The sequence below is a fragment of the Equus przewalskii genome, chromosome 7, assembly GCF_037783145.1.
Source record: "Equus przewalskii isolate Varuska chromosome 7, EquPr2, whole genome shotgun sequence".
NCBI lineage: Eukaryota > Metazoa > Chordata > Mammalia > Perissodactyla > Equidae > Equus > Equus przewalskii.
The window spans coordinates 81806764-81822809 of record NC_091837.1 but is presented as its reverse complement, the minus strand read 5'-3'; the positions used below and the strand labels follow the sequence as shown (position 1 = coordinate 81822809).

At 38.0% G+C, this 16046-nt stretch overlaps 1 protein-coding gene across 6 annotated transcripts in view; it reads left to right on the top strand.

The window, feature by feature from the left end:
- Positions 1-9623: 9623 nt before the first annotated feature.
- The window catches only part of LOC103545418 (serpin B3-like), a 63901-nt gene continuing 57478 nt past the window's right edge, over positions 9624-16046 (top strand). For 2 of the 6 annotated variants that reach the window (XM_070627819.1, XM_070627818.1), the window contains exon 1: positions 9637-9753. The gene's annotated coding sequence lies outside the window, so the exon portion shown is untranslated. Of the gene's footprint in view, positions 9754-16046 lie in introns of all 6 variants that reach the window. The other 4 variants (XM_070627823.1, XM_070627820.1, XM_070627816.1 and 1 more) reach the window with 3 other exon arrangements.

The window sequence follows — 16046 nt, the reverse complement described above, 5'->3', positions numbered from 1 at the left end:
TTCCCCAGGGCAGCACTTCACACTGAGCGCCCAGTAATCCCTGTCACCAGGTTGCATATCTGTCTAATTCTGAGGACCAGAATTAGAAAACCCATTGTTGACTCATACCCAATCCAGTCCTTCAATCTGTCTTTATCTGTCATAAATATTTTGTTCTCCATCCACCTGAATTCTTTGAGCTTCTCTCAACATGTTTAAGGACTCAGGTAAGGTTAGAAGTGTTAGGTATTGGGCCTCATGGGCTATAACAGTGAGTATGGGCTGAAGAGCAGAGTGAAGGCTGGATTTCTAACCCCAGCAACTCTCTCACCTTGGGCGGGGCACCACTGGCACCACCTGTACCTGATGGCCTTCATCAGAAGTTAAAGGAGGAGAATTTCAACAAAGAACCTGGAAGCAACCAGGAAAGCATAACTGATCTTAGCAGACGTTGCTTTAATGGTGTTCTAAGGGAAGAATCCCAGTTGCAATGTATTGCAGAAGACTTTCAAGGAGAATACGTCCTTTAGGTGAAGCTGTGACATAAAACAACGCTAGAGGAAGCAAAGTTGAAGAATCTTGTTATCTACAACTTCAGCCTATTCTGGCAGGGAAAAGCAATGAGTGATATGCATTCACAACCTTATTCCCTCCCTGCCTTCCCAGAAGGAGGTGATGGGAGCAGTTGAGTCTGATCCACCTCTGTGGTTTCAACGGGGATGACAAGTGAAGGGTGGGCGTGGGTAGAAAATGGAGAAGCAAAAGATTGACTGTGGTGAGCCTCTGGTGGGATGAAAAAGAAAAAAAAAAAACAATAGAATCGGACAAAGACAAAACTCTATAGACTGAGTTAGTTGTTCTTGGGAGCTTAGAATGGGAGTGAGAATGAACAGGACCTTGGGAACATCTGCTCTGTGTGTGGGAGGTAGAGACGGACAGAGAATGTTGACTTTGGGGGTTTCCATCTGCATTATGAATGTCATCCTCCTTTGGAGGGTGGCCAAATTTAGCAAGTAAAAATATAGGATACTCAGTCAAATTTGAATTTCAGATAAACAATGAACTATTTTAGAGTATAAGTATATCCCAAATATTGTATGGGACCTGTTTGCACCATGTATAGGACGTATTTACAGTAAAAAAATTATTGTTTATCTGAAATTTAAATCTAAATTTAACTGGATATTCTGTATTTTATCTGGCAACTCCACCTCTTTGGCATTTTCCCGAGAGATTGTAATTATTTACTGACGTTTATTTGAACTAGACACAGAATTAAGAAAGGTCCACAAGGCAGCTTGATATGAAGCTGGGTACTAAATTTATGTACTGAAGCAAAGAAAAAAATGGACAACAAGTGGCTGTTGTTAGAGAAGAGAGAGAATAATTGATAGAAAAAAAGCCACCCAAAGAGATGCAAGGGGGCAAGACACGATGAAGTGGAAGAACCGACTTTACACAAAATGAGAGACGGCCCTTCCCAAACATGAGAGTAGAGTAGAGAAGGAAGGATACATATTTAAATAAATTTGCATGTATAAGTTAAAAGTTTTGTCTAGATTGTTAATTCTTTGTGGACAGGGACTATGTTTTTGCTAAATGCCAACCATTTAGTAAGTACTCACTAACTATTTGTTAAACTAAACTGATCATCTTTTTATTGAGTGGAGGGGGTGCACTTCAGGTTGGGATGAGGCAAGAGATGAAGATGTGGAATGGCCTATGTGGAAAATTGGAGAAGGACCTGATCAAGAACACGCAAAAGGCTTCCTCACTGACTGCCCATTGAGGCTGGATCCACACATGATTAATGCTATAAAGTGAGTAGGATATTCTAACAAGTGTGTTTTGCTGTGACTTCCAAATTCCCACCTCCTGGGCTTCCTAAATCCTAGGAATGTAATCCCACAACCAACCTCTGTTTTTTGCAAAGGTTTCAGTTTTCTGACAAGACATTTTTAAAAGACAGGACTTTCTCAATGAAACACTGTAACTCCCATGCATAAAGCAACTCTTTCAAAAGAAATCACCTCATGTGTAAATCAAGAGTTTTGAAAACAACACCTAGAGCACTTTCCACTTGTTCAGGTTAGTTCTTGACAAAGACCCAGTTGCAACAAAAGAGAATGGGTGTGAAGAATAGGACCAAGAAAAATAATCAACAGTGGTACTGTTTTATTTTCCAGGAGGCACAGAAAGAGCCTTTCAACTATAACAAGCAACTCTAAGGACTAGAAAGGTGGATACTTCAAGCCTTGGAAAGGCCTCAATACTTTAGTCTGTACACTTGGAGTATTTTGTCAGGTAAATCAAGAGGAATTCACTACTTGACCCATAAAGCAAGAGAGAACTGGTCTTTTAAAAAATCCTTTAAGCTTCATCAAAAGACGCTGTTAAGAAACTAGACAAGCCACAGGTTGGGGGAAAATATTCACAATGCATATACCTGAAAAAGTGTTTGCATATGAAATACACAAAGAGCAACTTCAAAAGTTAGAAGATAAGTAAATGGGCAAAATATTTGTACAGGCACTTCACTGAAGGATATGTACAAATGGCCAAGAAGCACATTATGAAATGCTCGATATCATTAATCATCAGAAAAATGCAAATTCAAATCACAAACGCATACCACTTGACAACACCTAAAATGAGTAAATAACAAAGATTGACTATACCAAATGTTGATGAAGATGTGACGCTGCTGGTGGAAATGTAAAACAGTACAACCACTTTGAGAAAAGTGCCAAATTCTTAAAAAGTTAAATGTGCGTTTACCCTATGATCTAACAATTCCTCCCCAAAGTACATATTCAAGATAAATGAAAGCATATGTCCACAATAAGGCTTGTACAAGAATGTTGAAAGTAGCATTGAGCATAAGAGCTAAACACAGATGTCCATCAAGAGGAGAAAGTATAAACAAACTATGGTGCATCCATACATTGGAACACTACACAGAATTTAAAAGGAACAAACTACTAATATATACAACAACATCAGACCAATCTCAAAAGCATTATGCTGAGAGACAGAAGATGGTAACAACAAGTACATAGGCAAGCATATATGGTAACAAAAATTAGAATAGTGTCTATTCCTCTTGGGGGAGGACTGACTGGGAAGGGACATGAAGAAACTCTCTGGGGCAATAGAAATGTTTCATTTCTTGATACGGGTATAGGTTACATGAATGCACACATTGGTCAAAACTGATGAAACTGACTAATTAGAGTATTTCACTACATGTAAATGATACATAATAATACTATTTTATTTTAAATTAAACTTTTTATTTTGAAATCATTGTAGGATCACTCACATGCAGTTGTAAGAAATAATACAGAGAGACCCCATGTATCCTTTACCCAGTTTCTCGTGATAACTCCTTACAAAACTATAGTTCAATGTCATAACCAGGAAATGGATGTTAACAAAGTCAAGATACAGAATATTCCACCACCACAGGGAATCCTCATGTGACTCTTCCACAACCACACCTACTCCACTGCAGCCTCATCCTCAAACCCTGGAAACCACTCATCTGTTCTCCGTTTCTATAGTTTTGTCATTTAAACAATGGCATATAAATGGAATCATACAGTATGTAAGCTTTTAGAATTGTTGTTTTTTTACGCAAAGTAATTCCCTGGAATTTCCTCCAAGATGTTGCATTTATCAATAGTTCCTTCCTTTCTATTTCTGAATAATACCTATGGTATGGATATACCACAGTATCTTTAATCGTTCATTGGTTGAAGAACATCTGGGCTGTTTACAGTTTGTAGATGTTATAAATATGTATGTACAAGATTTTATGTGAACATAAGTTTTCATTTCTCTTGGATAAATGGCCAATTTCTGGGTCATATGGTAATTTCATGTTTAGTTCACAGTTATTGGTTTTTTTTAAGAAACCAGCCAACTGTTTTTCAAGAGGGCTGTACCATTTTGCCTTCCACCAGCAATGTATAAGTGCTCTAGTTCTCCACATCCTTACCAGTATTTGGTGTTGTCGCTATTTTTTATTTTAGCCATCCTGATAGGTGAACAGTGATACCTAATTGTAGCATTAGTTTGCATTTCCCTAACAATTAATGACATGGAACATCTTTCCCTGTGCTTATTTGTCATCTGTATATGCTCTTTCTTGAAATCTCTCTTCATCTCTTGGCCCATTTTCTAGTTGGATGGTTTGTTTTCTAAGTTGAGTTTTGAGAAGTCTTTATATATTCTAGCTATTATACTAATACTTTGTTGGGGACCTTGTCTTCATCCTCTTCACAGGGGCTTTCACGGAGCAAAAGTTTTTAATTTCGAAGAGGTCGAATTTATCAGTTTTTTCTTTTGTGGATTATACTTTTGTGGTCAAGTCTAATTGTTCTTTGCTTAGCCCTAGATGCCAAATATTTTCTCCTATCTTTTTGCTAAAAGTTTTATAGTTTTACATTTACGTTTAACACTGTGATCCGTTTTGAACTAACTTTTCTATGAGGTTTAGGTCAAGGTTCTTTTTTTTCTTTTTTCTTTCTTTTTTTTTTTTGACGGGAATAGGAATCTATCCATGTCCAATTTCTCCATCACCATTTATTGAAAAAGCTGTCCTTTCTCCATTGAATTGCTTCTGCAGCTTTGTCAAAAATCTACTAAGCATATTTATGTGGGCCTATTTCTGGATTCTCAGTTCTATTCCATGTATCTTTGTGACCATCCCTTTACCAATACCACACAGTCTTGATTACGCTCTATCTATATAATAATTCTTGCAATAGAATAGATTGATTTTTGTCCTACATTATTCTTCTTCTTCAAAGTAATTAGTTTAAAAACATCTGCAAAGGGTATTAGGCTTGGTGTTAATTTTTAAAATAATGATCTTTCAGGCAGGATTTACAAAACAGGAGAAAGTCACCCCTGACACAGTCAAGAAGAACCAGGGAAATATATTGCAAATCCCGGTTCCTCGCAACCAGAGAGGGTTTGTGCCTCGGCACTGGTCTGTGTGGACTCATCCGCAAAGCCACCCTCTACGCACACTAGAAAGCGACTTCAAATATTTCCTGTAGAACTCCACCTGTACTTGAATGGAAGGGGGCTCCTGTGGTTCTCTAGTAGCCCATGAGCTGAAATTCCGTCTCCAATGTGGTGATCTTTTACATTGGGGGCCCCTAATGAACCTCTCAATATTCATGCCTTATACAGTCTACCCCCCATAACTTGCTTTAAACATTAGAATGTGTCAAAAAAATGATGTTTTCCTAATATATAAAAATCAATTCTTGCTTTCCTATATACAAGCAATGAACAATTGGAATTTGAAATAAAAAACACAGCACCAACTGACATTGGCACCCCCAAAAGTGAAATACTTAGATATAAATCTAACAAAATATGTATAGGACCCATATGAGGAAAATTACAACATTTCAATGAAAGAAATAAAACATCTAAATAAATGGAGAGATATTCATGTTCATGGATAAAAAGACTCCATATTGTTAACATGTCAGTTTTTCCCACTTAATCTATAGATTCAAAGCATTCTCAATCAAAATCCCAGCAAGTTACTTTGTGGACATCTGCAAACTGATTCTAAAGTTTACGTAGAGACACAAAAGACCCAGAATAACCAACATGATATTTTTTTTAGTATAAGAATATAGATATAGGAAGCTTGTTTTTTATTTTTTTAATTGAAATATAATTGACCTATAACATTGTGTATGTTTAAAGTGCACAATGTGTTGATTCGACATGTTTATATATTGCAATAAGATTATCACATAGCTTTAGCTAACATGTCATATAATTATTACTTGTTTTTTGTTGTGGGAAAAATTAAGATCTAGTCTCTTAGCAACTTTGAAATTTGTAATACAGTATTGTTGACTATAATCATTATGTTGCACGTTAGCTCTCCAGGACTTATTTATCTCCTAGTTCCCAGTTTGTACCCTTAAGCAACATATCCCCAGCACAATATTGAAGAAGAAAACAAAGTCTTCTTTGGTAGAGGACTGGCATTATCTGCCTTCAAAACTTACTATAAAACTACAGTAATTAGGGGCTGGCCACGTGGCCGAGTGGTTAAGTTCACGCGCTCCGCAACAGGCGGCCCAGTGTTTCGTTGGTTCAAGTCCTGGGTGTGGACATGGCACTGCTCATCAGAGCCACGCTGGGGCGGCGTCCCACATGCCACAACTGGAAGGACCCACAGCAAAGAATATACAACTGTGTACCGGGGGCCTTGAGGAGAAAAAGGAAAAAAAATAAAATCTTAAAAAAAAAATACAGTAATTAAAACAATGTGTTAATGGTGAATGAATAGTCACATAGATCAATGGAACAGAATAGAGATCCCAGAAATAGACAAATCGAAATCAACTGATCTTTGACAAAGGAGCAAAAGCAACTTAATGGAGAAAGAATAGTCTTTTCCACAAACGATGCTGGAATAACTGGACAATCACATTTTAAAAAATGAATTTAGACAATAACCTTACACTTCTCACAGAAATTAACCCAAAATTCACCATAGACTTAAATATAAAATCAAAGCTATAAAGTTTCTAGAAAATAGTATAGGAAAAAATTGAGGTGAACTTGGGTTTAACAGTGAGTTTTTAGATATAATACCAAAACCATGATCCAAGAAAGAAAAAATTGATAAGTTGGATTTCATTAAAATTTAAAACTTCAGCCCTGCAAAAGACATTGTTAAGAGAATGAAAAGACAATCTCACAGACTAGGAAAAAAATATTTATAAAACACACATTTGATAAAGGATTTGTATCCAAAATATACAAAGAACACTTAAAACTCAACATTAAAAACACAAACAACTCAATTAAAAAGTGGGCAAAAGATCTGAACAGATATCTCACCAAAGTAGATATACACATAACAAATAAGCATATGGAAAGGTAATCAACATTACATGCCATTAAGGAATTACAAATTAAGACAATAACGAGATACCACTACACATCTATCAGAATGGCAAAAATCCAAAGCACTGACAACACCAAATGCTGGTGAGAATATAGTGCAACAAGAGCTCTCACTTGTTCTTGGGAATGCAAAATGATACAACCACTTTGTAAGACAGTTTGGCAGTTTTTTAACATAGCTAAACATGGTGTTACCATGCAAGGCACCAATCGTTCTCCTTGGTATTTACCCAAATGAATAAAAACATGTCCACATAAACACCTACACATAAGTGTTATAGAAGCTGTATTCATAATTGTCAAAAATTGAAGCAACAAATATGCCCTTTAATAAGTGAGTGGATAAACAAACTGTGGTACATCCATACAATGGAATATTATTCAGTGCTAAAAACAAATGAGCTATCGAGCCATGAAAAGACATGGAGGAAACTTAAATGCATATTAAGTGAAAGAATCCAATCTGAAAGTTTGTATGATTCCAACTACACGACATTTTGAAAAAGGCAAAACTATAGAGAGAATAAAAAGATCAGCGGTTTCCAGAGGTTAGTAGGGGGGAAAGATAAACAGGTGGAGAACAGAGGACTGTCACACAGTGACTCTTTCTGTAGGATACTATAATGGTCGCTACATGACGTTATGCGTTTGCCAAAGCCTTTAGAACCATATAACACAGGGTGAACTCTAATGTAAACTACAGACTTCAGTTAATAATATGTATCAACATGATTTCATTGATGTAACAAATATATTGCACTAATGCAAGATGTTAATAATAGGGGAAACTCTGGGGGAAGGGGGATGTATATGGGAACCCTGTGTACTTTCTGTACAAATTTTGGTAAAACTAACAATTTTTAAAAAATTGCAGTGCTGCGGCTCTAATGGGCATAAGCCTTAAGCAGACCTGGTAGCTTGGACTTCTGTGCTTTTAGGAGCCTTTACTCTTTACCTGCCATATAAAAAGTCCCACTACGTTTCTGGAGAGACCAAGTGGAGGGACATGGAGGGGTCAAGTGGAGAGAAAGACGCCCTGAGATCACAGAGAAGAGTCAAAGAACCCAGTCAACTACAAAATCCCAGGCCCAGACATTTGCTCCAGTTGAGCCATCACAGCCAGCTCCAAGCCATTTCAGACATCCTAGCAGAAGCACCAGACATGTGAGTGAAGGAGTCATCTCGAACTTTGCAGCCCCAGCAGATACCATGCAGAGCAGAGACAAGCCATCTCCACAGTGCCCTATTTGGATCCCTGGCCCACATAACTGTAAGCAAATAAAATGGTTATTTTAATCCACTTAGTTTTGAGGTCATTTGCTACTCAGCAACTGATAAGTAAAAAGACGAAATAAATTAAAAGTTACTGAAAAAAAGCAGACATTTTAGTTTGCTTCTCAGCCCCGTAGTGTTTAGCTCTATGCCAATGGAAAGCATAATTGATTCATAAAACAAGAGACCTTGTTAAGGGACCCTGCTTTCATGTTCTGTCTTTTCTATCAGAATCTTGGCTGCAGTCATTAGGGGAGATGCACCCGGTTCAATTATCTACTATAAAATCCTGTAACTTGGAACTTTATGAGCGGTGCCAAGGATTAGCTGATATCATTCTGCAGAACGAACTTGTTCAGTTGGCACATATGATGCTATGCAATAAAGGAGGAGTGATGGATAGGTGTTCCCAGCCTTCGTTTCTAATTCTTCCTCACTAGGAATTTGTCAAAGAACCTTAGTTGGATATTCGACCAATATTCATGGAGCACTACCACTTGCCAGGCACTGTCCAAGCATGCTGCACAGCACAGGGAAGACCACAGAGCCCCTGCAGTCAGGGATGTTTCCTGCAGAGACCGGGTGGGAATAGGTGGGGTGGGCTGAGCTCAGCCAGATTGATCTTATTGAGATACCCAGATTATGCAAATGTTCCTCCACCCTTAGTCTAGATGGCTCCCAATGCTCATGTTACAAAAATTAAATGAACAATAAAAATAATACTACAGAGCCCTTATTACTTACGAATTACAAGAAATTCTGAGTTTCTATCTGTAATTCAGATTTCAGTGCAACGTCTTCATTGACTGTAAAGATGAGTTCTTTCTTCCACAACTGCCTAATGTCTGCTGCTAATTATCCTTTATCCTAGAAAACACGTCTCTTGTGATCTACAGACCCAGCAGCTTCTGTCTTGAAACTGAAGTATCTCACTCAGCTGACTTTCTGCCTATGTTTTGGTTAGAGCTGGGGGAGATTGGGTCTGAAATAAAATGGAACACCCATTGGTGCCAAAACTAGGAATATCTCACATCTCAGTATCTCTTTTTTTTTTTTTCTTTTTTCTTTTTCTGACTTTGGACTTTATTCTTTCAACAAATTGTAGATAATGGAAGAATAAATAGATTATTTAAAGAAAATGTTATCTATATATGTACTGAGGGATACAAATTTGGTGACAGAAGAGATTCAAGAACATGCTGGTATCTCAGAAGCAGTTGTCAGTTTTATTCTCTTGGATTTTATGAATGCTTAAGATCCTTCTTCATCCTCAATCTATGGAACCCCATCAGTCCCCTCCTCTGACAGCTACTGGCCCTGCAATGACAACATGCTTTCTAGTTTGACTTTCTGGGGCTAATCAGCTTCCTGGGTTTCTCAATCTCTCAAAAAACCTCAACCCTCCACCCTCGCTTGGCACCGCCCTCTCTTTCTGTGTTCCTTGGAGACTGCATTCCACAGCATGTGTGCTAGGGGGAGGCGGAGGCAAAGTCCAGCTTCCCAAAGGAAGGCTCACCCGGAGAACACACAGGTTCACACTTGGGAGTCGCTGTGAGTTCTGTTGTTATTTTTAGATTTTCCGCCTGTGTTCTGAGTAATGCTGAGAGCCGAAAAGAGTGAACCATATTGCTGCTATTGTCTGAGGTTTGTGTATACCACAGAGGCTTATTAGAGAATTAAAAAGAAAAGAAAAGAAATTTTTCCAGGGCTAGGATCCAAGAGGGATCACCTGGAGCAGGGAAAGAAAGAGGTCCTTTTGGGGGGTGGGGGGGACAGGGTGCAGGGAAGTTGGATCCAAATCATAGAGTAAATGTAGGGTCACTAAGCAATTCAATTAACGAGCTCTTTTTTAGAGAGAAAAATAAAAATATTCAACATATCCACTTATAAAATAAAATAAAGAGTCAAAATAGAGTACTCGATTTAATAAGTGTAAGGATATTAAAAATTTCTGCAATATACCAAAGAAAAACAAGTGAAAGGAGCTAGAAGTCAATGTGGAAGAATCTAGAGGGGGAGCGGCCCGGTGGCACAGCGGTTAAGTTCAAATGTTCTGCTTCTTGGTGGCCTGCGGTTCTCCAGTTCGGATCCTGGGTGTGGACATGGCACTGCTTGGCAAAAGCCATGCTGTGGTAGGCGTCCCACGTATAAAGTAGAGGAAGATGGGCATGGATGTTAGCTCAGGGCCAGTCTTCCTCAGCAGAAAATGAGGAGGATTGGCTGTAGTTAGCTCAGGGCTAATCTTCCTCAATAAATAAATAAATAAATGGGGGGAGGGAAGACAAGGAAGAAGATGGGAGAGCTGAAGGAGAAGAGGAAAGGAACAGTTGGACCACAGGCTCCAGAGGGGTTCTGGGAGATAGAGACCATGTCCCTCATGTCCCTCAGATTGAGGTCAAATAACTCGTCTTGTTTTCTCGGCAATCTTGAGAAAATCCTCTTGGCCTTCTTTTCTTTACTTGCAAATCAAACAGATCAAATTATTTTCTGGAGTCACTTCCCTGTCCTGGTACTTTGCCCCATCTCTGAGGCCAGGAGGTGGCTTCCACACAGTGGCTGCAGCTCAGCAGATCTCCTAAAGAACTTACCTTGCTGTTTGTTTTGCTAAATGTTTAATTTTCTTGTGTATTTTTCACCCTTTCAGTATGTTTTGTAATTTATGCTTGCTGCTGACTTTACTTCTAAGGTCCTTTTTAGTTCTAGGAGTCTATGATGCTGGAGCCAAGGGCTGTGTGATTACCTGCTTCTCAGAGGTTATAGTGCCAGCCCATAGCTTTGAGGAAATGAGATACTGTGTTATTAACCAAGTAAGAGAGTCTAGAAAGCACAATCCTGAGACTCTGTAACCATCCTGGGTACAAAATGTCAGAAGACTGTTGCCCAAACAATTGCTTCATAGGGAAGTGGCAAACTACAATTATTTCTTGCAATTACACAGCACAATGAATAGAGGTGGTGACAGCACTTGTAGTTCATGTTTGAACTCATTAAGGAACAAAAGCTTGCAGGATCACCGGAGCACGCTCATGGGGGCCAAAGAGTGCTAAAGCTTTGAGATTTATTGTGCTTGCAGGTCTCAGACTCCCGAGGCACCTTCACCTGCCTTGTCCGGTGAGTCTAATCACATTCTACGTCTTAGCCTCTCAGGTTACTTATTCACATTATTTAACGTTTGTTTACTGGAAGATATTGCCAGATAAGTGGCTGAGAAACATGAGGGTAGAATCTGTCTTGTTTTACTTCTTATTTTTTATGGAACCTAGGACAAAAGTGGCACAAAGTAAGCATACAAAACGTACTTGATTCATTAATGATCATGAACCAAATGAACAAATAAATAATTAATGAACAAATGATCAAACTGTGGTTGTGGTGTAAAGAGATATACCTGAACTGGTCTCCATGTCCTGTCTTCCCAAACCCAAATGCCTGAACCGCTGGGAGAAATTTTGGAGGAAACCTGGCACATCACCCTCATTTAACAAAACACAAAAAGGATAGATTTCAGCTTATACAGATGAGAGCTGGAAGAGACCCCAAAATTTAGTTAGACCAAACTGCTCATCTTACAGAAGAAAGAAAAAAGAAAGTGTAGAATTGACATATTCGGTTAGGGTCCAACTAAGACTAGAACCAGTTAGTAGTCAATCTCCACCTTGACCATTAGAGCTCTTTACCTGTTGATGTCTGAATAATCCTTTCTTTTAACTGCTGCCTATGTCCAACCAAAGAAGCCCTGTACAAAATTCTGGGGAATATCCTATAGGCTTTCTCGTTGAAATAGATCAGCATACTCCAAAAATAATAACCTCTCCCTCTGAGGAGAGACAACCAAAGGAACACTCTGAAAGTTGCTAAGAAAAAAGCAAGCTAGTTTGTGACCCCAGGACTGAAGGAACAGCACAACAGCAAAGCATCTTATAACCCTCCATTCTGCTGATGATGTACCCACACCCAGCAATTCCTCACCCCCAACCTAACAATAGAAAGCAGCCCACATAGGCTCATTCTTCATCCTGATTGAACAGGAGTCCCTCTGACAACATCAGATGAACCCCTAGTATGAGGATTGACTGGGAGCTCTGCAAACAATAACAATCTAGGTAAAGTGTGCTTCTTCTCCATGGGGCTTGTGACTCACCTCCTGTTTCAAAGACACCAGATAGCCAGGGAGCACCAGCAAGGAAGATCTTGCCACAACAAATGGCCAGGCCTGGGAAGTGCCCTTCATCCCTATAGAATGATCCTATAGGATTCAGAGATTCCTTTCTCCCATCCCAGAGACACCAGGTGGCCCTGCCTAGGGAATCTCCTTTCACCCTCTCAGGTGGCACCAGTCATGACTATTGGGACACCCAGCTGCAACAGGCATCAAGCAGAACAAAATAGCAAAGCAAAAGCTCTGAAAATAAAATTTTCGTTGAAACCACAGCCCACAAAATTAGGCCAGGGCCTGTGTGCTAAATCTAAATAGGATGACTGCCTGCTATAATAAAAGACTTAAATAGGACCCGGACTTTCCTAACATAATAGTCAAAATATCTATGATATTATTTAAAAACAAGACACCTGTTATACCAATAACCAGAAACATAAAAACTGAATGAGAAAAAGCGATCAACTGACAGCAGCATCGGATGAATCAGGTGTTGGAATTGTCTGACAAGGATTTTAAATCAGCCATCATATAAATGCTTCAGCAAGCAATTCCAATTCTTTTGAAACAAATGAAAAAATAGAAAATTTCAACAAAGAAATGGAAATTATAAAAGAACCAAAGGGAAATTTTAAATTTTTTAAATGCAACAACAAAAATAAAGAGCTTTCTGGACAGGCTCAGTGTTCGAGTGGAGAAGACGCAGGATAGGGTCAGTGGACTTAAGGAGAGAATAATAGAATTTACCCATTTGAACAGATTTATAGAATTTACACAATTTACCAACAGAAAATAAACTGAAAAAAAATTAACAAATTTCAGGAACCAATGGGACAATAACATAAGAACCAATATTTGTGTCATCAGAGTCACAGAGGGAGAGAACAAGGACAGTAGAGATGAAAGAACATTCTAAGAAATAATGGCTAAATGCTTCCCATATTTTGCAAGATATAAACCTACTGAGTAAAAAAAACTGAATAAATCCCAAATAAGATAAACACAAAGAAATACATGTGAAGACACATAAAAATTAAATTCTGAAAAGTAAAGCAAAAGAAAAAAAAGAAAACCCTTGAAATCAGCCAGAGAAAAAACGACACTAGCTGTAGGAAAACACTCATTTGAATGACAGCAGATTTCTCACCTGAAACCATGGAGACCAGGGGGGAGCAGCACGCCTTTTTCAAGTGCTGAAAGAAAAGAACTACCAACTATTAGTTCCATATCCCAGAAAACTGCAGAAATGGAAGACAAATAGACATTCTCAGACAAAGGTGAAGTAAGAGAATTTGTCACTAGCAGACCTATCCTTAAAGAGTGGCTAAGGGGGCCAGCCCGATGGCACAGCAATCAAGTTCGCACGTTCAGCTTCTCGGCGGCCTGGGGTTCACCTGTTCGGATCCCAGGTGCGGACATGGCACCACTTGGCAAGCCATGCTGTGGTAGGCGTCCCACGTATAACGTAGAGGAAGATGGGCATGGATGTTAGCTCAGGGCCAGTCTTCCTCAGCAAAAAGAGCAAGATTGGCAGTAGTTAGCTCAGGGCTAATCTTCCTCAAAAAAAAAAGAGAAAAGAGTGGCTAAAGGACGTTCTTCAAAGAGAAAATGATAAAAGAAGAAATCTTGGCTCATCCAGAAGAAATAACAATGGAAATAAGAGAAATTTGGGGACATATGATAGATATCCTTCTCCTTGCTAATTTTATTTTAAAATACTGTAAGTCCACTGTTTTTTTAGACATAATGCTATTGCACGCTTAGTAGACTACAGTATAGGGTAAATGTAACTCTTGTATGCACTGAGAAACCAAAAAAATTGTATGCCTCACTTTATTGTGATATTCAATTTATTTTGGTGGTCTGGAACCGAGTCGGCAATATTTCCGAGATATGCTTGTATTTCTTTTGAATTTCTTTTGAGACTTTTTCTTTCACCCATGGATTGCTTAGAAATGTGTTGTTTAATTTAAAAGTGCTTGGAGATTTTCCTATTGTATTTCTATTATTGATTTCTGGTTTTATTCCTTTAAGATCAGAGAACATACACTGCATTTAAATTCTTTTAAATTTGTTGAGTTGTGTTTCATGGTGCAGGATATTGTCTATTTTGGTATGGGTTCCATGAAAGCTTGAAAAAAATGTGTATCCTGCTGTTGTTTGATGGATCATTTTATGTATATCACTTGGATTTTCTTGGCAGATTTTGTTATTTAGGCCTTCTATATTCTTGCTAATTTCTGTTTAATCAACACTGTATCACTTGTTCAGTGGGGGATGTTGAAGTCCTCAGGTGTAAATGTGGATTTGTCTATTTTTTCTTTCAGCTCTATAAGTTTTTGCTTCAAGCCTTTTAAGGCTCTATTGTTTGGTGCATACATTTAGGATTGTTATGTCTTCCTGATATCTCTAGTTTTCTTTGCTCTTAAATCTACTTTATCTGGTATTATTACAGCCACTCTTGCTTATTTTTGATTAATTTTTGCATGGTATATCTTTTTTCCATTATTTTACTTTCAAACCTACTTTTGCTGTTGAATCTGAAGTGAGTCATTTGTAAACAACATATAATTGTCAGGGTTTTTTTAATCTACTCTACCAATCTCTGTCTTTTGATTGGTGTATTTAGAACATTCACATTTAAGGTAATTACAGCACTTTAAGGGAAATATATAGTACTAAGTACTTATATTAGAAAAGAGAAAAGGTATCAAATCAATCATCTAAGTTCACATGCCAAGAAACTAGAAAAAGATGAGAAAAATAAATCCAAAGCAAACAAACAGAAAGAAATAATAACAAAGACAAAAGTAGAACTCAAAGAAACTGAGACTAAGAAACAATAGAGAAAATCAGTGAAAATAAAAGCTGATTCTTTAAAAAAAGTAAGATTGATAAAATCTCTTGCAAGAATAACAGAAACAAAAAGAGAGAACACAAATAACCAATATCAATAATGAAATGAGATATTAAACAGATCCTACAGCTATTAAGGTGTAATAAAGGAACACCACAAACAACTTTATATTGATGTTTGTGACAATTTAGAAAAAATAATCCAATTCCACAATAACCACAAGCTAGTAAACTAAGACAAAATAGATCATCTGAATTGTTCTATAACCATTGTATCTCCAGGTCCAAATGGTTTCATAAAATATTACAAGGTATTTAAAGAAAAATTAAAGCTAACTTGACACAATCTCTTGTGGAAAATAGAAGAGGAAGAACACTTCCCAATTCATTATATGAGGCCAGCATTACACTGTTACCAAAATCAAAGACTGCATAAAAAATCTAAAAACTACAGATCAATAACTTTCATGAATATAAATGCAAAAACCCTCAACAAAATATTAGCATGGGCTGGCCCCATGGCCAAGCAGTTAAGTTCGTGCACTCCGCTTTGGTAGCCTGGGGTTTGCCAGTTCAGATGCTGGGTGCAGACCTACATGCCACTCATCAAGCCATGCTGTGGCAGCATCCCACATAGACGACCTAGAATGACTTACAGCTAGGATATACAACTATGTACTGGGGCTTTCAAGGAGAAAAACAAATAGAGGAAGATTGGCATCAGATGTTAGCTCAGGGCCAATCTTAAAAAAAAAAAAAGGAAGAAGATCAGTGTAATGGAGTTATTTAAAAAAATATACATTAGCAGCTCAAATCCAATAATGTGTACAAA